This window comes from Bufo gargarizans, chromosome 5 (assembly GCF_014858855.1).
Source record: "Bufo gargarizans isolate SCDJY-AF-19 chromosome 5, ASM1485885v1, whole genome shotgun sequence".
Classification (NCBI taxonomy): Eukaryota; Metazoa; Chordata; class Amphibia; order Anura; family Bufonidae; genus Bufo; species Bufo gargarizans.
In genome coordinates, this window is record NC_058084.1 from 3,921,043 (window position 1) to 3,944,789 (window position 23,747).

The window sequence follows — 23,747 nt, forward strand, 5'->3', positions numbered from 1 at the left end:
GTTCAGGATCCGAACCCGACCCGAACTTCGTCCCGAACCCGATTGAAGTCAATGGGGACCCAAACTTTTCGGCACTAAAAAGGCTGTAAAACAGCCCAGGAAAGGGCTAGAGGGCTGCAAAAGGCAGCAACATGTAGGTAAATCCCCTGCAAACAAATGTGGATAGGGAAATGAATAAAAATAAAAATTAAATAAATAAAAATTAACCAATATCAATTGGAGAGAGGTCCCATAGCAGAGAATCTGGCTTCACGTCACCCACCACTGTAACAGTCCATTGTCAGATATTTAGGCCCCGGCACCCAGGCAGAGGAGAGAGGTCCCGTAACAGACAATCTGGCTTCATGTCAGCAGAGAATCAGTCTTCATGTCATAGCAGAGAATCATGCTTCACGTCACCCAACATTGGAACAGTCCATTGTCATATATTTAGGCCCAGGCACCCAGACAGAGGAGAGGTTCATTCAACTTTGGGTTGCCCCGCAATATAATGGTAAAATAAAAATAAAAATAGGATTGAATGAGGAAGTGCCCTGGAGTCCAATAATATATGGTTAAGGGGAGGTAGTTAATGTCTAATCTGTCAAGTGATGGGCAGGTCCTGTGGGATCCATGCCTGGTTCATTTTTATGAACGTCAGCTTGTCCACATTGGCTGTAGACAGGCGGCTGCGTTTGTCTGTAATGACGCCCCCTGCCGTGCTGAATACACGTTCAGACAAAACGCTGGCCGCCGGGCAGGACAGCACCTCCAAGGCATAAAAGGCTAGCTCTGGCCACGTGATCAATTTGGAGACCCAGAAGTTGAATGGGGCCGAACCATCAGTCAGTACGTGGAGGGGTGTGCACACGTACTGTTCCACCATGTTAGTGAAATGTTGCCTCCTGCTAACACGTTGCGTATCAGGTGGTGGTGCAGTTAGCTGTGGCGTGTTGACAAAACTTTTCCACATCTCTGCCATGCTAACCCTGCCCTCAGAGGAGCTGGCATTGACACAGCTGCCTTGGCGACCTCTTGCTCTTCCTCTGCCTTGCCCTTGGGCTTCCACTTGTTCCCCTGTGACATTTGGGAATGCTCTCAGTAGCGCGTCTACCAACGTGCGCTTGTACTCGCGCATCTTCCTATCACGCTCCAGTGCAGGAAGTAAGGTGGGCACATTGTCTTTGTACCGTGGATCCAGCAGGGTGGCAACCCAGTAGTCCGCACACATTAAAATGTGGGCAACTCTGCTGTCGTTGCGCAGGCACTGCAGCATGTAGTCGCTCATGTGTGCCAGGCTGCCCAGAGGTAAGGACAAGCTGTCCTCTGTGGGAGGTGTATCGTCATCGTCCTGCGTTTCCCCCCAGTCACGCACCAGTGATGGGCCCGAGCTGCGTTGGGTGCCACCCCTCTGTGACCATGCTTCATCCTCATCCTCCTCTACCTCCTCCTCATCCTCGTCCTCCTCGTCCTCCAGTAGTGGGCCCTGGCTGGCCACATTTGTACCTGGCCTCTGCTGTTGCAAAAAACCTCCCTCTAAGTCACTTCGAAGAGACTGGCCTGAAAGTGCTAAAAATGACCCCTCTTCCTCCTCCTCCTCCTCCTGGACCACCTCCTCTTCCATCATCGCCCTAAGTGTTTTCTCAAGGAGACATAGATGTAGTGTACAGGAGCGAGATGCCCGTCACTACTGAAGGGTCACTTGGGTATTGTCGTTCCCCCTGTATTTAAGGGGAAGTTGGTACAGAAAATCTATAATGTCATGCTATGTATTTCCTGTTACTGTGAAACGTGCATTGCAGGCCGGCTAGGGTGTAGTTCCAGCTCTGGGTCACTAGAGGGAGCTAGAGAACCCTAGGTTATATAAGGCCCAGTCAGGAAGTAATAGCAGTGAGGCTGAGGAGACAGACAGTGGGAAGCAGAGGTCAGAAATGATCCTGTGTCTGAGAGAAAGCAAGGCTATGGGCCTGTGAGAGCATAGCAGGCCTGAAGCCTGTCGGCTAGGAGAGGGTAGTAAAGGCCCTGTAACCGGGTTCCGGATCCAAGGAAAAGGTTCCCCTCCTGAGTCACCATCCGATCAGCTGAAGCAGCATAAGCGAGCCACAAGCCAAGACACAGATTACCACAGAGGCCGATCAGATAAAGCGAGAGGTACTCAAGATAACAGAGGAGGTACTAGATAAGGATCGATTCAAGGGTACGCCAGATAAAGGGCATTAGACCTTGGAGAATTTCACATATAGCGGGACCAGACAGGAATAGTGTGCAAGCCGCCTGTACTGCATCTCCAGTAATTAACACTCTGTATAATTCATCGCTAAGACCGGCCATTCTGTAACTCCCAAGAACCACCTGTATTGCTATAAGAAACCAACCGTCTTTTATGGAACTGTGCTCTTCCTGTGTCCATGTATTATCTTGACTGATATTCAGTAAAAGTTCCAGTTTTTGTTGGCTATCCTGTGCTTGCTTCATTTGTCCACCATACTTTACACGGCGTGTCACCGTTTAATTGACACTGGCGTCACGAACTCTTTAACTACCTGCCTGTTCCAGTGTTAGCCCCGATTTGAAGACGACAGTGGATCCCAGGTTAGTGGTCAATCTGCACTACAAAGCCCAGCATACACTACTGACCCCCTGGGACACTGCATCGCTCTTTTTGGCGTCACGAACAGGATACGCATACTTCTACAGTGCAGAGAAGTGTGAACTGTGTGCTTTAACCATTCCAGCACCGTATTACAAAGACTGTAAATCTTTATTCCTAACTTGTGGATTACAATTGCGCCTGGGAGGAATCAAAGACGCTATACTGTGTGGCGCTACCCCCAGAGAGAAAATCGCATTTGTGGACTGTGTTTTACTGGACTTTTCATCATCCTGCTTGCTGTCAGTGAATTGCAGCATCAGGACATCTAAAATGGCCGCCGGCGCCATGAGGCTTTTTACTGCGCCATCAGGATGTGCAGAGGCGCGAAAAATTGGCGCCGAAACCTTCCAAGAGGAAGGAGGAGACGACTGCCCTGGAGCGCCGCCCACCTTGAGGAGTGGCGAAGCGGCTAACTACTTTGAAAAGTTGCGCCTGGGAGGCGGGGCTCCGATGGAGATAGACTGGCCCAGTGCGTGGGAGGAGTCAGAAGTGATGCAGCAATCCGGAAGAGAAGAGATGGCGTGCGCTGCTGAGAGTGATGATGAGACCACGTGCGAGTGGGGCGCCACTCCACCGGACTTTCCGGAGTTGGGGCCGTGGGATCCTCTAGCCTGGACGGTCAATCCCGGAGCCCAGGCCATGGATCTAAGCATCGCCCGACCTGAGTCCCCACCGATCCGTCGCCGGCATGCAGAATGGCCGGCTATCATGGAGGAGCTGAAAGCCGCGGTGGCGACAAAGAACACCAGCCGGAAGAAGCGGTTCGAGGAGATGGCTAAGTCCATACAGGGAGACTCCTTTCCGGGTAAGCCCCAGCTAGAAAGGCGCCGCGGGATCGTGGTGTCCTTTGATAGAGAAAGGCTATGGGTTTATCCAGGAGTTGGGGACTGGCCGGGACTTTTATGTCAACCGGCGATCTGTGAAAAGGCATTACCTCCCAGAACACCTCCACAATCTCACCATGGGAGAAATCGTGGAGTACACTCCTGCTGAGAGCTTAAGAGGCCCCTACGCCACCGCAGTGACTCGCCCGAAGGCGCCGGCTGAGAACTGGGACTCGGCGAAAGAAAGGTCAGAGCCAGTTGCGATAGAGAGAGCGCATGTGGACGAGGGCCGGACCACCCATCTGCAAAATCAGGCATACCTCAATACAGATGTCTTCTGGGAGCCGATCGTGCTGCAGGGCCTGGAGGAGCGGTATCCCCCTCCGGCTGCAGTGAAACGACAGGAGGAGCAGGAGCGGCATGACAGTTACCGGAGAGCCGAGGAGAGAGCCGAGGCCCAGAGTCAAGCAGCAGCTGCCAGTGCTCCCCCAGCGGCCGGACCCCCTGAACTCCCGGTGGATCCGACCACTTGTTCCAAGGCCGAACTAGAGGCCCTGAAGAAAAAGGTGTATTGGGTGGCGGACCTCGGTATCGCAGGAGGCATACAGTGGTTCCCATTCCCGAGGACGGAGGCCGAGAGGGAGGCCGTAAAGGACAAACCTCCTCCTCTGAAAATAATGAGAGGAGATGGATTTCAAATGTGGCCGTCCTTGCCGGAGCAACTGTTGCAGGTGCCATATGTAGACTCATCGTCTGAGGAAGAGCACGATACCCGGCTGTGAGTACTTTTGCCCTCTTGTTCCTCTCCTTAATGGCCGTTTGTCCCTCCAGTTTGGCAGAGCTGGTGTAGCTCGCTGCCAGTTACCCACGGCCGGTGGCATTCCAATTCTATAACGTGCCACTGTGTACCAAGGCTTCCAGCTGCCTCTGTTTTTGTTTGGGACATCCGGTTTGCTGCTGAATTCCCGGTTGTGCCTTGAAAGTTTTGCACAAATTTAACCCCTTTTCACCCCCATTTCAGGTTGAAAAGACATTTTTATGTCAGCACTATTTTAAAGGGTAAGCAGGACTTGCCAGGATAACAAGGCCCTGGTATTGTCAGAGTCCTGTATTGTCATTTTATATGTGTGCTGCTGACAGTATTTAATAACCGGTTTTTCTTATTCAAGTATATGTGCCCAGAGATGGACTTCCTATGTGCAAGCCTCTGAGAGGTTAATTTATTATGGACTTATTTATTGTCATGGACTATCCTGGTTCTTTCAACATCCGCTGTGCCAGGTCAGCGCCCCCGTTCCACTCACTATCCTGTGAAGAAAGAGAACGACGCCCCTTGTCACCGCACTTCGCCATTTCCAATTGGGTCTGATTAGAGTGTAAATGACATATTTGTATGTATGCATGTGTCTTCCTCTATTGCAGGTCATGATTCCAGTTGGACGGGCCCTGATGGAGTACGAGGTCGTACTCAGCTTAAAGCAGCGGGGTATGTAGTGTACAGGAGCGAGATGCCCGTCACTACTGAAGGGTCACTTGGGTATTGTCGTTCCCCCTGTATTTAAGGGGAAGTTGGTACAGAAAATCTATAATGTCATGCTATGTATTTCCTGTTACTGTGAAACGTGCATTGCAGGCCGGCTAGGGTGTAGTTCCAGCTCTGGGTCACTAGAGGGAGCTAGAGAACCCTAGGTTATATAAGGCCCAGTCAGGAAGTAATAGCAGTGAGGCTGAGGAGACAGACAGTGGGAAGCAGAGGTCAGAAATGATCCTGTGTCTGAGAGAAAGCAAGGCTATGGGCCTGTGAGAGCATAGCAGGCCTGAAGCCTGTCGGCTAGGAGAGGGTAGTAAAGGCCCTGTAACCGGGTTCCGGATCCAAGGAAAAGGTTCCCCTCCTGAGTCACCATCCGATCAGCTGAAGCAGCATAAGCGAGCCACAAGCCAAGACACAGATTACCACAGAGGCCGATCAGATAAAGCGAGAGGTACTCAAGATAACAGAGGAGGTACTAGATAAGGATCGATTCAAGGGTACGCCAGATAAAGGGCATTAGACCTTGGAGAATTTCACATATAGCGGGACCAGACAGGAATAGTGTGCAAGCCGCCTGTACTGCATCTCCAGTAATTAACACTCTGTATAATTCATCGCTAAGACCGGCCATTCTGTAACTCCCAAGAACCACCTGTATTGCTATAAGAAACCAACCGTCTTTTATGGAACTGTGCTCTTCCTGTGTCCATGTATTATCTTGACTGATATTCAGTAAAAGTTCCAGTTTTTGTTGGCTATCCTGTGCTTGCTTCATTTGTCCACCATACTTTACACGGCGTGTCACCGTTTAATTGACACTGGCGTCACGAACTCTTTAACTACCTGCCTGTTCCAGTGTTAGCCCCGATTTGAAGACGACAGTGGATCCCAGGTTAGTGGTCAATCTGCACTACAAAGCCCAGCATACACTACTGACCCCCTGGGACACTGCATAGAAGTGGTATTGTAACGCTGATAACGGCGTCATCGCCACTGGCCATGTTGGTGGAGTACTCGAAACAGCGCAACAGGGCACACAGGTCTCGCATGGAGGACCAGTCATTGGCCCGCACTTTATGCAGCAGCTCTGACATGTCGGGGTAGTTGTGAATGAACTTCTGCACCACCAAATTCAGCACATGCGCCAGCCAAGGGATGTGCGTCAAACCAGCTAGTCCCAGAGCTGCAACGAGATTTCGCCCATTATCACACACCACCAGGCCGGGCTTGAGGCTCACCGGCAGCAGCCACTCGTCGGTCTGTTGTTCTATACCCCGCCACAACTCCTGTGCGGTGTGGGGCCTGTCCCCCAAACATATGAGTTTCAGAATGGCCTGCTGACATTTAGCCCGGGCTGTGCTGAAGTTGGTGGTGAAGGTGTGTGGCTGACTGGATGAGCAGGTGGAAGAAGAGGAGGAGGAAGCCGAGTAGGAGGAGGAGGCAACAGGAGGCAAAGAATGTTGCCCTGCGATCCTTGGCGGCGGAAGGACGTGCGCCAAACAGCTCTCCGCCTGGGGCCCAGCCGCCACTACATTTACCCAGTGTGCAGTTAGGGAGATATAGCGTCCCTGGCCGTGCTTACTGGTCCACGTATCTGTGGTTAGGTGGACCTTGCCACAGATGGCGTTGCGCAGTGCACACTTGATTTTATCGGATACTTGGTTGTGCAGCGAAGGCACGACTCTCTTGGAGAAGTAGTGCCGGCTGGGAACAACATACTGTGGGACAGCAAGCGACATGAGCTGTTTGAAGCTGTCTGTGTCCACCAGCCTAAATGACAGCATTTCATAGGCCAGTAGTTTAGAAATGCTGGCATTCAGGGCCAGGGATCGAGGGTGGCTAGGTGGGAATTTACGCTTTCTCTCAAATGTTTGTGAGATGGAGAGCTGAACGCTGCCGTGTGATATGGTTGAGATGCTTGGTGACGGAGGTGGTGGTGTTGGTGGTACATCCCCTGTTTGCTGGGCGGCAGGTGCCAACGTTCCTCCAGAGGCGGAGGAAGAGGCCGAGGCGGCAGCAGCAGAAGAGGCCGAGGCGGCAGCAGCAGAAGAGGTAGCAGGGGGAGCCTGAGTGACTTCCTTGGTTTTAAGGTGTTTACTCCACTGCAGTTCATGCTTTGCATGCAGGTGCCTGGTCATGCAGGTTGTGCTAAGGTTCAGAACGTTAATGCCTCGCTTCAGGCTCTGATGGCACAGCGTGCAAACCACTCGGGTCTTGTCGTCAGCACATTGTTTGAAGAATTGCCATGCCAGGGAACTCCTTGAAGCTGCCTTTGGGGTGCTCGGTCCCAGATGGCGGCGGTCAGTAGCAGGCGGAGTCTCTTGGCGGCGGGTGTTCTGCTTTTGCCCACTGCTCCCTCTTTTGCTACGCTGTTGGCTCGGTCTCACCACTGCCTCTTCCTCCGAACTGTGAAAGTCAGTGGCACGACCTTCATTCCATGTGGGGTCTAGGACCTCATCGTCCCCTGCATCGTCTTCCACCCAGTCTTGATCCCTGACCTCCTGTTCAGTCTGCACACTGCAGAAAGACGCAGCAGTTGGCACCTGTGTTTCGTCATCATCAGAGACATGCTGAGGTGGTATTCCCATGTCCTCATCATCAGGAAACATAAGTGGTTGTGCGTCAGTGCATTCTATGTCTTCCACCGCTGGGGAAGGGCTAGGTGGATGCCCTTGGGAAACCCTGCCAGCGGAGTCTTCAAACAGCATAAGAGACTGCTGCATAACTTGAGGCTGAGACAGTTTCCCTGGTATGCATGGGGGTGATGTGACAGACTGATGGGCTTGGTTTTCAGGCGCCATCTGTGCGCTTTCTGCAGAAGACTGGGTGGGAGATAATGTGAACGTGCTGGATCCACTGTCGGCCACCCAATTGACTAATGCCTGTACCTGCTCAGGCCTTACCATCCTTAGAACGGCATTGGGCCCCACCATATATCGCTGTAAATTCTGGCGGCTACTGGAACCTGAGGTAGTTGGTACACTAGGACGTGTGGCTGTGAAGTTATTGAGAATGACCCTATCTGCACCTTGAATCTAATATACCCTTTTAGGGATAGATTTAAAGTAGACCTGATACAGCAGAAACCACTAATTTAGAGAATTGCTAAGTTGGGAATTGTATTTCAACCCAGAACAAAAACTGTGCTTTGACGGACACAAAATAACTTGACCAGCTACAGCAATAACCACAGATTTAGCTGAATATAAATTTGAGGCCTATTATTTAGGCGCTGGGTGACAGGTATACGTTTACAGACAGAATTAGACTTGGAATTGCACAGTAGCGTGTGTGTGAAGTTATTGAGACCGACCCTATCAGCACCTTGAATCTAATGTACCCTTTTAATGAATAGATTTAAAGTAGCCCTGATACAGCAGAAACCACTAATTTAGAAAATTGCTAAGTTGGGAATTGTATTTCAACCCTGAACAAAAATATATCCTTTGCCAGACAGCAGACAGTATTACAATTGGCTGACCACAGCTGAAACACCAGATTTAGGGTACTGCTATTTTGGCAATTGTATTTCACCCCTCGATAAAATAGCAAGCACAGCCAAGCCCCTGATGTAGGATATAGCCAAAAAATAACCACACTATTGATGGTTAAATGCACTTGGTGACAGCTTGCCCCATATGTAGGATATAGCCAAAAAATAACCACACTACTGATGAATGAATGCACTTGGTGACAGCTTGACCCTGATGTAGGATATAGCCAAAAAATAACCACACTACTGATGAATGAATGCACTTGGTGACAGCTTGACCCTGATGTAGGATATAGCCAAAAAATAACCACACTATTGATGGTTAAATGTACTTGGTGGCAGCTTGTGCTGGCGCACCACAAGACACAAAATGGCCACCGATCACCCCAGAAAAAAGTGACTGAAAAATGCTCTGGGCAGCCTAAAAACAGTGAGCAATTGAATAGCAGCAGTTCAATGATCCACAGCTGTAGATCGATCACTGACTTGTCTTTTGGAGGAGTTAATCACTGCCTAATCTCGCCCTAACAGTCGCAGCTGCAACCTCTCCCTACACTTATCAGAGCAGAGTGACGTGCGGCGCTACGTGACTCCAGCTTAAATAGAGGCTGGGTCACATGCTGCACTGGCCAATCACAGCCATGCCAATAGTAGGCATGGCTGTGACGGCCTCTTGGGGCAAGTAGTATGACGCTTGTTGATTGGCTGCTTTGCAGCCTTTCAAAAAGCGCCAAGAAAACGACGAACACCGAACCCGAACCCCCCCGGACTTTTACTAAAATGTTCGGGTTCGGGTCCGTGTCACGGACACCCCAAAATTCAGTATGAACCCGAACTATACAGTTCGGGTTCGCTCATCCCTACTTACTAGCAAAAATGTTGGTAAGTATAGAGATGCAATGGCCCATCTATCACATACAGGAGCATCAGTATTATGAGTGGCATATGACAGGTGGGAGGCCTGGGGCCTAAGATTAGAGATGAGCGAAGTTTTCAAAAATTCTATTGGGCCGGTTTGCCGAATTTTTTGAAGAAATTTGGTTCGATACAAATTTCTTTGCGGCAAATCATGTTAAATACAGCTATTTCCTGGATGCAGAGAGCCTTTATAGGGGTGTAGAACACTGTGCCTTGTAGTAACACGCATAGGGAGTCTGCTGTGGTAGTAAAATAATACTGTGAGTTTGTATGACATGCAGATGACAGGCCTCGCTCTTAGAATCACTGCACACTTTACTTATTTGGGCTGTCACGGGGCCAAAACTGACCAAATAACTCAAGTATGAACTCAGCCTTACAGGTCGATGTTAGCGCCAAGAAGAAGCGCACTCCTTTTACACCGTCATCAGCTGATTCCACATAGATGTCTACAGAACCTAGTCTATTAAACGCTTATGTAAGGATGTGGGGCAAGGGATCTTAAATGTATTACGCTGCTATGTTGTAAATTGTATAATTACTGCAACATCTCACTTTGGTCAGTAGATAGCAGCAAAGGATAAGATGATAAAAGTCTACATTGGAGCTGCCTATCAGAGGAATACTATAACCTATTTAGTTAGCAAAGTTGGTAAATAGCTGATTAATGGGCTGTTTTGGACCCTTACAAGTGTGATAGCAAACTGAATGCACTTAGCAAATGACTTATTGCATCACACTCTCCCTGTGTTAGGGGAGGAGGTTCCTCCAGAAGCAGGAAGTGAGCAGAAGGAGGCTGTGCTTGGTGCTGCTAGAAACCACAAGGGATCATCTCTGCTGAATCTGGAAGAGAATGGACTGGCTCATGGTAGAGACTGGCGACAGCACGAAGGGGAGGTTTGCAGCGACGATCCCAGGAGTGTCGTGTCTGTAGGATCCAGTTCTGGAGTGGACCAGGAAATAAGAAAAAAGCCCCAAGAACATGCTCAAGGAACTGTAAATGCAGCTTTACCGCGTAACATTGCACCACACTGTTGAAGTGGCATTTGGACATACAATAACGCTCCAAGTACAGTTACATTGTTTTGTATGGGTTGCAAGCTAATGCATAGCCCTAAGGGACTCATACGCTGACACCTTCCTATCTTACTGGCTGCTCATAGGGTGTTATATGCTGGAGTAAAGATTAAAGTTACAAAAGACAGACATCATTTCCCTGTGGATTACAAATAGTATTGCGCAATACTTAGGGTGCACACCAACGAGGAACTGGTCCAGGAACATACAAGTGCAGCTAGGCTGCTTAATGGACTTAGGGGAAAGCATCACATTTACTGTTTTTTTGTTAGACAGCGTTACATTTACTGTTGGTTTATTCTCTGTGTACCAATCTGTTTTATATATTCTCAGCTTTTTTTTCACTACATTTTTCAGTAAACTCAACTGTTGGGAAAAAAATGTTGTCTGTGTGGCATTGTGTACCCTCTGTACCTGTGGGCCCAGCCCTCTGTCTTTTTTCACTAATACAAGTAGAGCCCCCTGACAGAGTGCAGAGGGTGTCAGCAGTAAGTTTGTGTTGACGTCACAGATTATTTTGTCCTTCCCCTGATCCGTCAGAACAATAACCCTCAAAAAACAGATCCTGTCTGTTTGAGCATCCGCCTTCACTCGGTCAGCATTTGGTCAGTAATCCATCAGTGTTGCTAAATCCCAAAAAAACAAGGCTGGATCCAAAACAGACGACATGTGAATGGAATATTTGCATGTCTTCTGTGTTTTGTACCCACTCCTGTTTTTTTGACATTAGCAATACTGACGGATTACTGACCCAATGCTGACCAAATCATAAGCCAATTATGATGTGACCATACAGGCCTTACGGCAGCTACACAGACAGGATACATTTTGCGTCTAATTTTTTCTTCCTTCTGACAGATCAGAAGAAGGGTCAAATAAATGATGATGTCAGCCAGGCTGAAAGGCAAAATAGTGGCCCAGTCATGAAGTAGGGAGGGTGGGAACAGCATGAGAAGTTCACAGAGTGGCCCTATGACATAGTGGTGAGGTGGAAGCAGCATGAGGAGACCACAGAGTGGCCCAATGACAGAGTCTGGAGGTGGCGGCAGAATCAGGAGGAGGCCACAAAGTGGCACAATGACAGAGTCTGGAGGTGGCTGCAGATTTAGGAGACCACAGAGTGGCAAGGTGACATAGTGTGGAGGTGACAGCAGCATCAGGAGACCACAGAGTGGCAAGGTGACATAGTGTGGAGGTGACAGCAGCATCAGGAGACCACAGAGTGGCAAGGTGACATAGTGTGGAGGTGGCAGCAGCATCAGGAGACCACAGTGACCCGGCGACAGAGTGGGGAGGTGGGTGGCAATATGAGTACAAGCTAAAGATGGTGGGTGAAAGAAGGAGCACTTGGCATCAGATGTGTGGCATCAGGTGGGTGGCAGCATCAGAATAGTAGCAGAGCCAGGTAGCTAGAAGAAACCGGTCTTTTTTGTCAAAGTGTTGTTGTGGCACCATGGATGATCTAGTCTGAGGCATCAGGCATTGGTAGGTGGAAATTCTGGCTGATCCACGCCTGATTCATGACCTGACCTCTGCCTGATTACAATATTGACCCTTTGCTGCCTGCCCTGACCTTTGGACTATTTACAGATTCACACATACTCTGCCTGCCCTGTTGCTCACTATGGTTTTGACTGATTCCTCTGCCTCCGACCAGTGTTTGTGACACTGTGGGTCAGCTGTCAACCACACCGGGACTACTCCAGGAGCTAGCATCCTAGTGGCTCCCCACAGCTAAGTCCAGATCCATGTATAGGGTTTAAAAGGTAAATACAAGAGGATTGCCAACATAACAACCTTAGGTTTAGCCCAAAGTCAAGCCAGTTGGTTGACACAGTGGTTCTGCTGTACCCCAGACCTGGGGGTATCTGCAAATATTTTAGACTGATTTATTGTGTGTTTTTATGCCATGTTATGCCTTCATTCAAGCAGATGAGGTAATGGTTGTCAGGAACAGGGCTAACCACCCTGGTAGGAGTGGGCTGGTCCTACATCCTGCCAGGAGGTATCACAGTGGATACCTTTATCCACAAATACCTCCAAGTGCTATTAAACTGCCACACAACCAGCCACCTTACCTCTTCATCTGTTGCAACAAATGGCACTTCATATTTAATGGGGTTGTCCGGGTTGAGAGCTGAACCTGGACATATCCCCATTTTCACCCAGGCAGCTACCCTGATATGAGCATTCCATGCTCCAGTGCTCTCATTTGCCGTATGCTGAATCGCACAGGGCAAAGGCTTATTTTGGAGATCCGGTAAGGTATTGGGCTCTCCCGATGACATCACCGGTACTAATGGGCGGGCTTTAGCGCTGCCCTAGCCTGTAAAATAACTAGGGTAGCTCTAAAGCCCAACCATCAGTGTCGGTGACATCACTGGCAACACTGCTAGGCAGAAACTTCCGCCTAGCAGTGTAAAAATTATAAACAAACAGCCTTTGCCCTTCGCTGTATCTCTCAGGGCAAGGGAGAGCATCGGAGCATGAAATGCTCCGATGCTCATATCAAGGGGGGCTGGCTGGATGAAGAAGGGGATACAGTATGTCTGGATTCAGCTCTGAACCCGGACAGCCCCTTTAATACTGCTGGATGTACCCAAAGTTATTTTCTGCACTAAGTAAAGAGAGACTTTTATACTTTTGCTTCTAGCCTGCTTCTTTAAGACATCTTTCCACTGCACTGATCCCCGGGGGACAATGAACTGAGGGAGTACATTGGGACACAACACCTCATCGGGGCCACTACCACTCCCATCCTCTGCGCTGGCTCCTTGTAGGCATGCTGCAGTTCTACACCTACTGCCGTAATAATAGGCTTCAACATCCCCCTTGTTACACCCTTGATTACTATATGAATAATAGATGCTATATAAGTGTATGGGAACAAAACATCGCTCCTTATCTGTATTATAAATATGTGCCCCCGTACACCCATAGTGCTAAGGAATTCTTCCCCAAATCAGCTTGTAAAATTATGACAAGTGATCCTTTCGCTCAGATGCAGTAAATGTAATTTTTCATTTTCTCAGCTTTTTCATGCAATTGAATCTTCTTTATGTGTGGCATCCAATACTCAGCTACTGTGCTGTTCCATTCCGCAAAATTGAGATACGATTTTGTATATTTTTCAGTTCATTGAATCCTCTTCTCCAAAGAAGAAGTCAGCAAATCATCCTTATTAAAGTCAGCATTACAGATACATCAAAGGGTAAGAGATGAACGTTCAGTGGAGTATGAGGAGTGGGACGCAGAGAGCGCGATGCAGACACAATGGTGCAGACACAGTAATACAATGTACTGTTTCCGTGCTATTTAGATGCTTAGAAACTGCTGGGTCTTATTGTGTCTGGTCTGTTGCCTACTCCCGGCTAGGTAATAAAGACTAATCGCAGAAAAAGCTGCATTAAACAGAAACCTGAGTGGAGCTAGATAAGAAAACCTTTAAGAAAACATTTGCACTGTATAGTGTCCCTCCACTTTGGTTGCACTGTATGGTGTCCCAGCATATGCATGTGTCCTACCTTACCTTTCCTCTTTCTTGGTTGACATGGGATGACCAGCTCTGAAAAAATAAAATAAAATCTCAATACTCTCTTGGCAGTTTTTTATGCTATACGGATTGGCCATAGACCTTACAGGTAAATTTCCTGGTGGGCCGATGCCCAGGTGGCCACCTGAGCCCTCGTCACGGCCGGCAAGTGGACATTCTTGGGGATGTATTTTGTGCTGTTGGCGGCAGTATTTTGTGATAGACTGCAGTATTTGTCTCTGTTGTGGTGGTATAATGTGCCAAAGTATGGCATTGTTGGCCCAGCCTTCCATCAACCTAGACCTGACTACAACATGGGGCCACTTTTAGTATTGGCTGAGCCTGTAAGGCTTCCATGGTTTCCCTGGAGGGAGCACATAAAAGGGATGTCCATAAACGCATTAAAATTGATGGAGGCATCTGCTGTAGGTTAAAATGTTCTTGCCCCAGGACATTTTGATTTGGTAGCCCCAGCCTTTAGCCTCCACAATGACATTTTCAAATGTTCCTTACCAATTTTGATTGTTGGATTTTCTATAGTCTGCTGGGATTTGAGGCTTTCTTGATGCTAATTTCATTAGAGATAATAGATACATGTCTAAATCTTGGGGCGAACCGAGTGGCCCTGAATGTGATGAACAGTATGGAAATGGAGTTTACTCCAGGTGAGTAACAGTTGGTTACCGCTGGGTTGTGTGCGGAGGAACATCGCCTTTCCTTTGTGCGTCTGAATATTTTTATAGCTAAAGGTCATCGAAACTTTGGGATACGGCAACATGAAAGATCCTTCCTAGACTTTGCCCATCGCATAGGAATTTAAATAGAAGTAATGACACCACCTGCCGAAAACAGGAGGACTTCGGTGGCCATGTAAGACCAGAAGACTGCTGGAATTCTAGAATCCTATTTATTTTACTGTAGGAGGTAGATGATTTGTTTCTTATAATAAAAAAGTTTCTATTTGACACAAAACAAGGGACTTGTCGGGATTAATTCACATTCCCAGCTATATTCTATTTTGTCATCATGTTAGCAATGCCTCTCTGAACTCCTGGGGTCTTGAGCTTGGATCCAAACAGGGAAAACATCTACATGACGTTGGATCCTTGGTAACTAGCAAGAAAGAGTTTTATCATAACTCCAAATTCCTTGGTGACCTAGGAGAGTGAAAGGATCAATTGTATATTCCTTGGTGGTCTAAGGCAGTGAAGAGGGTCACTTTTACATTCCCTGGTGGTCTAGGGCAGTGAGGGGGCTAATTTTACATTTGTTTGTAGTCTAGAGCAGTGGTTATCAACCTTTTCAGGCCAAGTACCCCCTTTTAAAAAGAAGTTCGCAACGAGTACCCCCAAGAAAGTGAACAGTGGTAAATGTTAATAAAATAAGGCTATTCTCTAAAGGGCTCTTTACAGTGGCCAAAAATTTGCTAGATAATTGTTAACAAGTGTTTACAGAAACACGCGTTAGTGGTTAACTGGTGGTGTAAAGGTGCCACTGCTAACACGCTAAATGCTTGTTCGTTGGGTAATAGATCATTTGTGCGATTACAAAAATTATAATTTGCCGGCAGCAGACAATGCTGTGTAAACACGCTCTGCTGACGGCAGACAATGAGTCTGCGTGGGGACGAGCGATGGCATTAGCGATCACTCCTCCAGATACTGAGGAGGAGATTCAGCGGTCCCCTCCACTGACGAGCAGACAATTGCCGGGAAGGAACTCTTTCTTACTGACAATCACCCGCTGTATTGTCCCATCTAAAGGGACCTTAAGGCTATTCTATTCTTTGTTCTAAGGCTAGGTCTACACGACGACATGTGTTGCACGACAATTTTTATAATGGTAGTCTAAGGTGTTGCACTATGACATGCAACATGTTGCCACTGTGACGCAACAGCCACAGAAAAATCCATTTTGAATGGGGTTTTTTGCGACTGTTGTGTCGCAGTTGCAGCATGTCGCACAATGACTACCATTATAAAAAGTGTTGCGCGACATTGGTGCGACAAAATGTTGTGCGACAAATGTCGTTGTGTAGACCTAGCAGTTTCTTCAGATCTGAGAGATTAGCACATCAAAATAACAGCTCATTAGGACCCATGACGGATGCCTATTACTTTTTAAATTATATTCTGCGCAACCAAACATACAGGAGAATACTGCTGGATGATGGATATACGGTATATATGCTCTTTTCTCATTTACTCCATTTGGACCAGACCACCATGATGACTTCTTTCAGTCTAGTCTTCTCTCTAAAATACTAAACCTACAAAGACTGCCAGGCCGCTTATGATGTATTAATACTTTATTACAAAATTACATGTATTTACAAACATGATTAAAAAGAATATGGGCATATTCTTTTTAATCATGTTTGTAAATACATGTAATTTTGTAATAAAGTATTAATACATCATAAGTGGCCTGGCAGTCTTTGTAGGTTTTGCATTGTGTTAGTTTGCCATAGGCTTATGCCAGCTAATTACTCTTTTTGAGTAACGATTACCTGGTTGGGGTATATATTGGATTTCCTAGTCTTCACTCTGCAGACTTTGACACACATGTATCTAAGGCTACTTTCACACTAGCGTTGTTTTAATCCGGCGTTCAATTCCGACACTGGAACTGCCCGCCGGATCCGGAAAAACGTGTGAAAACGGATTACATTTGAATCCTGATCAGGCTTTCGATCACAATGGAAAAATGCATTGGAAAAAACGGATCCGCCATTTATGGACTTTAACTTTTTTTTCACATTTTTCGGGTTTAACATGCAAAAGCCTGATCCGTTTTGACTGAACACACGGGGCCGGATCCGGCGTTAATGCAAGTCAATGGGAAAAAAGCCTGATCAGGCGTTCAGTCAAAGTGTTCAGGCTTTTTGGCCGGAGGTAAAAATACTGCATGCTACGTTTTTCTGAAAAGCCTGATCAGTCAAAAAGACTGAACTGAAGACGTCCTGATGCATCCTGAAGGACTGACTCTCCATTCAGAATGCATTAGGATAAAACTGATCAGTTCTTTTCCGGATTTGAGCCCCTAGGACGGAACTCAGCGCCGGAAAAGAAAAACGCTAGTGTGAAAGTACCCTTAGTTTCCTACTTTTCCATCATCCTCCCACCGTCTCAACACCTCATCCTGCCACCACCAATACTGTGTCTGCTGTGCTCCCCAATACTATACTGCAGATGCAAAAAGACCCCACGAAAATACTGGTAACACAGATTGAGCCTCTTTGAATAATTATTGACTCACAGCACTCTCAAAAATAATTGCGAACAGCATATCTGACAATAGTAGTACCGTAAACATAGTGTCCTCCAAAATATTATTGTGCTTTTGTTACTCTAGTGGGGTCCCCCACAGTAATAGTGCTCCCAGTAATAGTGCTCCCAAAAGTCCCACCAATAATAATTCTTTCCAAGAGTTGTAGTAATTACTACCCTTAGTGCCGATACAGTGCACCCAGTAGTAATAATGTCCATAGTGCTAACAGTAATAATTATGTTCTCCATAGTCTCTAGTAGTAATAAAGCCCACCATAGCAACCCAAGTAGTAGCAGAGTCCATCAAAATGTCCCCTAGTAATAATAATCCCCCATATGTAATAATGCCCGCTTATAGAGCTCCAGTATTAATAAAGCCCACCACAGTGTCCTTCAGTAGTTATAAAGCCCACCATAATGCCCCCAGTAGTATTAAAGCCCCCACAGTTTGCCCCAGTAGTAAATATACCCCCAGTAGTAATGACGCCAACCATAGTGCACACCAGTAGTACTAAAAGCCCCATAGTATGCCCCAGAAGTAATAATTTCCATCTATAGTGCCCTACTTGTAATTCCCCCCCCCCCCCCCCCCCCCCAATGTGGGCCAGCAGAACAGATTATCGAGAAGCCCTAGCAGCCAACAATGAAACGTTGCTGGCTGCGAGGGTAGTCCCGTGTACCCCCTCACCCTGCGGCACGTAACCCTTGGGGTATGCATACTGCAAATTGAGAATATCTGGTCTATGTTCATTTTACATTCCCTGGTGTTCAAAAGCAATGAAAGGGTTCATTTTACCATCTCTTGTGTTCTAGGATAGTGAAGCGGTTAGTTTTACTGTGGTGGTCTAGGGTAGTAAAGGTATTGGTTCTATATTCCCTGGGGGCTTAGGACAGTGAATGGGTTGGTTGGGCTTGGTTTTTCATTTCCTGTTGGTCTAGGGCAGTGGTGGGCAAACTTTTTTGTCAACTGAGCCAAATATTGCCAAAAATCACGATTGAAATTTCTTTTGAGAGCCACATTTTTAAAACCTAAAATATATAGGAAGGAAGCGCATGCTGAAGTGAATGGGTCCATGATGCGGGCCGCACACGGCCGTGTGCAGCCCGCATCATGGACCCATTCATTTCAATGGGTCCAGGATCCGGGATATGAGTGCTACAGAGTGCTTCCGTGGTGCTTCTGGCTGTGCCTCCGCAACGCAAAAATGTAGTGCATGCTTCTGTGGATGATGCACTGTTATGTATCTGTGGATGACGCACTGTTCAGCTTCTGTGGATGATGCACTGTTATGGGGGATCTGCTGATGACGCTGTTATGTGGGGGATCTGTGGAGGACGCTGTTATGTGGGGGATCTGTGGATGACGCTGTTATGTGAAGGATCTGTGGAGGACGCTGTTATGTGAAGGATCTGTGGAGGACGCTGTTATGTGGGGGATCTGTGGAGGACGCTGTTATGTGGGGGATCTGTGGAGGACGCTGTTATGTGGGGGATCTGTGGAGGACGCTGTTATGTGGGGGATCTGTGGGGGGCGCTGTTATATGGGGGATCTGTGGAGGACGCTGTTATGTGGGGGATCTGTGGAGGACGCTGTTATGTGGGGGATCTGTGGAGGATGCTGTTATGTGGGGGATTTGTGGAGGACGCTGTTATGTGGGGGATCTGTGGATGACGCTGTTATGTGGGGGATCTGTGGATGACGCTGTTATGTGGGGGATCTGTGGAGGACGCTGTTATGTGGGGGATCTGTGGATGACGCTGTTATGTGGGGGATCTGTGGAGGACACTGTTATGGGGGATCTGTGGAGGACGCTGTTATGGGGAATCTGTGGAGGACGCTGTTATGTGGGGGATCTGTGGATGACACTGTTATGGGGGATCTGTGGAGGACGCTGTTATGTGGGGGATCTGTGGATGACGCTGTTATGTGGGGGATCTGTGGAGGACACTGTTATGGGGGATCTGTGGAGGACACTGTTAGGGGGGGATCTGTGGAGGACACTGTTAGGGGGGGATCTGTGGAGGACACTGTTATGGAGGACCAGTGGATGATGCTGTTATGGGGTGGACCTGTGGATGGCACTGTTATAGGCAGGGGATGTGTGCTATGACACATAGGGCCATGAGGGGGGCCAGCATAGGACACACATATAGCATCTTATGCTGGTCCCCCTCATGGCCCTATGTGTCCCCTCATGTGTCCTAAACTGCGCACATAACTGGCTTTGTGTGTAAAGTATTTTACTACTGTCTGAACTCTGAAACAAGCTCTCTCCTATTGATAATATGGCCAGCCTCTGTACTCACTGTCACTATGAATGCACTGCAGCGAGCGGGCCGGTGTTCTGCCACTTTTCTATACCCGGACAAAAGTCTATACCCGACAGTGATGTAGCTGCACCGGAAGCCGCTCGCTGCAGTGCATTCATAGTGACAGTGAGTACAGAGGCTGGCCATATTATCAATAGGAGAGAGATTGTTTCAGAGTTCAGACAGTATCAAAAAAACTTCACACATAAAGACAGTTATGTGCCCCTTCATATATAATGTTCGGGTCTGCAAAATCGCATTTATCGATTATTCGCGATTCGATTATTGCGCACCAAAGAGCCGCATAGAAGTGTCTAAAGAGCCGCTTGTGGCTCGCGAGCCGCACTTTGCCGACCACTGGTCTAGGGCAGTGATGGATTTTGTCTGATATTCCCTTCTGGTCAAGGCCAAGGAAAGTACTTAGTTTTGACTTCCCAGTGGTCTAAGCCAGTCAATAGGTTGGTTTTATATTTCATGGTGGTCTAGGGCTGTGAAGTGGTTGGGATGCTTTTACACAAACCAAGGATCAGGACAAATATCAGAGTCAAACATTTGCACGAACGCTCATTCCTGATATTTGCCCAGTGTTCACACCCAAGAAAACGCTTGTTTGTTGGGTGATCTCATCTTTCATATGGCACCTACAATCATTGTTTGGGGTATAATAGGGGCGTGATTCCGACAAACAATGAATCTATACTGGGATGAATGATCGCCATAGTTATTGTTCATCCCTATACAGAGGCGATGATTTCTGCACGTAAATGTTGTTGTACTGTGGGTCAAAGATCAGGCAACAATACCCTGAGCATTGGCCCAAGAAGAAGGCCCCTTAGTTTTATCTTCTCTGGTGGTCTAGGATAGTGAAGGGGCTGGTTTTATATCCCCAGTAGTCTATGGCAGTGGTTAGTGGTTAGTTTTACCTTCTCTGGTGGTCTAGGATAGTGAAGGGGCTGGTTTTATATCCCCAGTAGTCTATGGCAGTGATTAGTGGTTAGTTTTACCTTCTCTGGTGGTCTAGGATAGTGAAGGGGCTGGTTTGATATCCCCAGTAGTCTATGGCTGTGGTTAGTTTTACCTTCTCTGGTGGTCTAGGATAGTAAAGGGGCTGGTTTGCTATCCCCAGTAGTCTATGGCTGTGGTTAGTTTTACCTTCCTGGTGGCCTAGGGCAGTGAAAGGGATGGTTTTACATTCCTTGGTGGTGGTGGTGAATGGTCACCCCTTACGCCAGCCTTCGTCTCCTTTAGTATCTCAGCTGGGCTGTGTCAGCGCATTCACCCTGTGTCCATCCAGATGTGGAGCGTGCACGGTCTGTCATACCCCAGTGACCCAGCCCTTAGCATCCTGTGTGAGCTGACTGCTTGGTACCGTGGGAGTTCTCTGTGTCCAGATTTCCATCTTGTCCCCATTCAGATGGATTTCTTGGCCGGGGTGTCTGCACAGGAGGAGCCGGCTGACAGGTTCTCTATGAAGCATGCATTTACAGAAGGTAAGTAAAGAAATTGCTGCTAATGAAAATATACAGCTGAGAGATCAGGAACTTGTCACTCATTTGACATGGGAAAGTGATTCTGCAGCGCGTCTTGAGTACGGAGCAGAGATTTCGGCATGGCAGGTTTAATACTTGAATCTGGGGAGGACAAACTTAAGAAGATAGTATTTCTCAAGACATGGAGGAGGGGGGCAAATATAACGGGAAATCTATAAGAAACCCTATCTAGGTTTATCTGCGGACCTACAGAAAAGCTTGCATTTCACCTTTAATTGTGCCAGATGACAAACTCGGCTTTGCTACATCTGTGTGTCTTAATAGAAAACGTCTGAACGTTGCAAGAAGAACTATTACTACTCCCACCGTGGCTTCTTACTGCTCAGAATAGAACACAAGTGTGAGGTGCAGATGTTTCGCTTTTGATCTTACTGTCCGATAACACGTGCTCTGAATAAGATTGCAGAATGGTAAAGGTATAGTGGAGAGACATGGTGCAAGCAGGGGAGTAGCCCCAGTGCTGGTACTGGTGGATGCCCCTAAAATCACTTGATGGTTGGCGTAACAAGCGGTATAGTCGGTGACCATAGACATACTATAAAGCAGAAAATGCAATGGGCTACTCACCATAAGTCACGTTTAATGGCCGCTGTGCTGAGTGAGCATGGGTTAATCCTGTACCATAGACAGCATCAATTATATGGTTTTCTGGGAATTTAATTGGTGAAATGGTTAAATTCTGATTGGTGTTGTTCCGACTCCGAGCTGTTTAAGGGGTGCTTTATGCTTGTGTCACCGCTATAATATGTCTTTCAAGTGTCCGGATACAGCATTCTTCGTGAACTGCAAAGTTCTTGCTCTTATGTAACGAGAACTCTGGTTAATTGAAATCTTGTAGGGTTGATTGTTACACCTTAATTAAAAGCTTTTTAATATATATGGTAGAAAAATTTGAACTATTTTTTTTCCGGTAAGAAATATATGCCCAATTACATATCCCCTGGCTGAGAACACTCTATAAACTGCTATTGGTACACTAATATAAGATTATGTGCATGCATAAACAGTAGACAAATTGCAGGTTTTTGGAAAGAAAAAGGAGCAATTGCACAGCCTGCGCCGTGAAATATATGCTGCTGGTGGTGCTGGGAATATACCTATAAAACATTTATGAACTGTGGAAGCTTTGTAACAGGTTATTGGGAAAAAAAAGCTGGCTTATGCACAATATAGAAAGAATACTGTCTCTTTATTATCTTTGTGCAGTGCAACGCATGAACAGCTCCAGCAGCTGCCCTGACTGTAAGACACAAGGTACACGAACTGCCCCTATCCTGTCCCTATCCTGTCCCTACTGATAAAACCTGACTTTCTACCTTCTAATTAAATCTACCTAAGTAAACATATCCCTACTGACATGTTCTTGGGTGACAAGAACCCCTGAACATTTTCACAAGCGAATAATCTCCAGCGTTCACAGAAAATACAAACAACAAAGAAAGCCAAAACTAATACTTTATTAAACAATTACCAACCAAAAACAACCGGAATAATCCTGGACAAACAGATAGGAAACAGTTGCAGATGTAGAACCACTGGGACAAGTGACCAGTTTGACTAAGGGCATTATTCCAGTGCTCCCCTGGTTTTCTCCCTTTAACCTCTATACAGGGATCTGGTCTTCGTCTCAGTGGAGCGACCGGACCGCTACCTCCTGGGATGGTCTCAGTACACTGGTGCATAGCACCAGCGGTCCAGGCAAGTAACAAAACTAGGAGCACAGGCAGGCAAACAGGAACCCCAAGAAACATGCAACTTAGGACACTGTTCAGACACAAGCAAAGGATCAGGGAAACATTAACCCTACGTGAACACAGAGAGCACACAAGTCACAGGACAAAGTTTGCACACTAGAAGACCGCCACCAGCAAGCACCACACAAGCAACCAGCATACAACGAACTGCAGCCAGCGCGCAAGAGCGCAGGACGCCAAGTGTCACAGCAAACCGCACTGTGATACAGACACAGGAAGTGCCCAAATTCACAGGACACAGTTCACACACTAGAAGGCTGCAGCCAACACGCAACGCCCAAGCAACCAACACACACCGGTAGCGGCAGCAGCCAGTACGCAACAGCGCATGCAGCCAGCCTCCACGGCAACAAGTGCCACAATGAACCACACTGTGACACCTACACTGTCCCTGAAACACCCTGCGATGGCTTGTGTCTGCAATTGGTGTCTGTCAGAGACATAGCAGACACGTCCTCCTATATGAGTAACTGAGCTCAGAATGGGGTCCCTGCTTCCCAGCTAGCGCAGAGCCTGATAGGCCGCCAATATCCTCCCTCCTGATTGGCTTTCAGGCCGCCTGCACAGCATTGTGGGTGAGCCTGGCGGCTAGGACTCCTCCCAGGGTCACAGGATCCTCCGTCTTCATGTTCCCTGCCCTGTATCCCTGGCTCCTGTGCTGAGTTTTATAAGTAGAATGGCAGCAGGCACCGTTTTGCTCCATTCATCCAGAGCTAATCGTCAAAACTTCTGATTTATTTAGATGACATTTTTTTCGGAAATTCGTGACAGATTGTATAGAAGGAGCCAGAAAGAGAGAGGTGGAGCAGGGAGGATCCAGCAGAGACTATGCATGTCTCTGTGACAAACCTCAAGAT